Source organism: Nicotiana attenuata, unplaced genomic scaffold (assembly GCF_001879085.1).
Source record: "Nicotiana attenuata strain UT unplaced genomic scaffold, NIATTr2, whole genome shotgun sequence".
Taxonomy (NCBI): Eukaryota; Viridiplantae; Streptophyta; class Magnoliopsida; order Solanales; family Solanaceae; genus Nicotiana; species Nicotiana attenuata.
In genome coordinates this window covers 133,539-135,208 of record NW_017670899.1, presented here as the reverse complement: position 1 = coordinate 135,208, position 1,670 = coordinate 133,539, and positions in this window count along the sequence as shown.

The window sequence follows — 1,670 nt, the reverse complement described above, 5'->3', positions numbered from 1 at the left end:
CGCTGAAGATTCAACTGATGCCGCCCTCGGCATTGAGCGCGACACAGGCGCCGCAGTAAGACGAGCGACTGCACCCGGTCGACGAAAGGCCAACTGAGGGGCCCTGACGCGGCGCGCCCTCCCTGATCACAGGAAAACAAAGTTGATGAATAGAGTTGAAACAAAGCGGAACAGAAGAAGAAATCAATTTTTTACCTGCCACAGGCCTACGGCCATGCCTCTCCCAGAAAGACGCCCATGTGCGTATCCCCACCGTATGGGGGAGTACGGCCTCGACCCACTCACGTATCCAAGACAATGGGGCCGGCGGCGACCTGTCGGCTACAAAAACAACACGAGTTAACGCTTGTGATCACAAATCATAAAGAGGGGAAGAAAAGGGAACTCAACCACTAAAGAACTTACGCGCATGGTTCCAAGCCTCTGGGAACCCAGTAGCATCCGCCACCAGATGCTTGGTCCTGATGTAAAAGAAGTGCTCGAAAGGGCGAGGGTCAACCTTGTCATCCAATCTCATGACCAGGACCCTCGACCCACGAGGGCACGCCTGAATCATGGTGCCACGGACTCTCTGGGGAGCGTAGAGACTCAGCACATGTTGCAGCGTGACCTCCCTACGGGCCAATTCCGCGTACTTGATGAACATTGCCAACAATTTGTAGAGGGAAGGAGTGAGCTGACCCGGGCACACCCCGTAATAACGGCAGAAATCCACCACCAGCATTGGGAGCGGGATCTTGAACCCCAACCTGAAAGGATAGGCGTAAAAAATGCAGTATCCCCTGCAGTCGGTGTGGACCCTCTCCTCGCTTCTAGCAAGAATGATGTCTGCATGGGTGGGAATGACCCCCTGTTCCCGTAATCGAGCCATCCCAATCTCCCCCATTAACGGGGCTTCATCCACCGGTTCCACTCCACCGTCAATAGTGAAATCAATCGCCGGACCTCCGGGCCGAGGAACTACTTCGTCAACCGACGGAACTTCTCCAGTCTCTATCTGTTCTGCACCTCCCATTGCCGGAGGTGGCCCTTCAACTACCGAAAAATCTATCGGAAGAGCATCGTGGGAAGAATTGTCTGCCATTGTTGATCTACTAAAGACAAAGGTTATCACAATCAAAGGAAAGAAAGGAGAAGATGAATTAGCGAAATGAAAAAGTTTCCTCAGAATCTCTCTCAGATGAACAATGAAGATATGGGAAATGAATGCCTCAACCCACCTTTATAGGCAACATAAATGGCTTTCGCGAAACCCAATAGCCATCATTAACTGCACGACCAACCGTAAAATAGTTCGGTTCTGCCGAAGCAAGCGTCATCATGACAAGCTCCGCAAAGCGGCTTCTCAGCCATCCGCCAACGTACTGCCGTCAGAATAATCGCTACGGCCTGCGAACGCTGAAAGAATGTGTCGTACGCCTTCAAAATTCTGGACGTGACCAAATACGTACCCGGCGCATACTCATTCCCCACGGCCATCTCTAATGTATGAAAGGCTACGGCCATCTCCAACGTGTAAGCGGCTAAGGACACCGCCGAGCACGTATTAAGCGTGCCCCCATTCCCCTCGGCCGCACAACATACGACTCGTCCGCCACGGCCGACGGGTATGCTTCCAAAACAAACATAAGGATCATAGCACAATGCAGCTCGACCTCATTCGAAGTAAG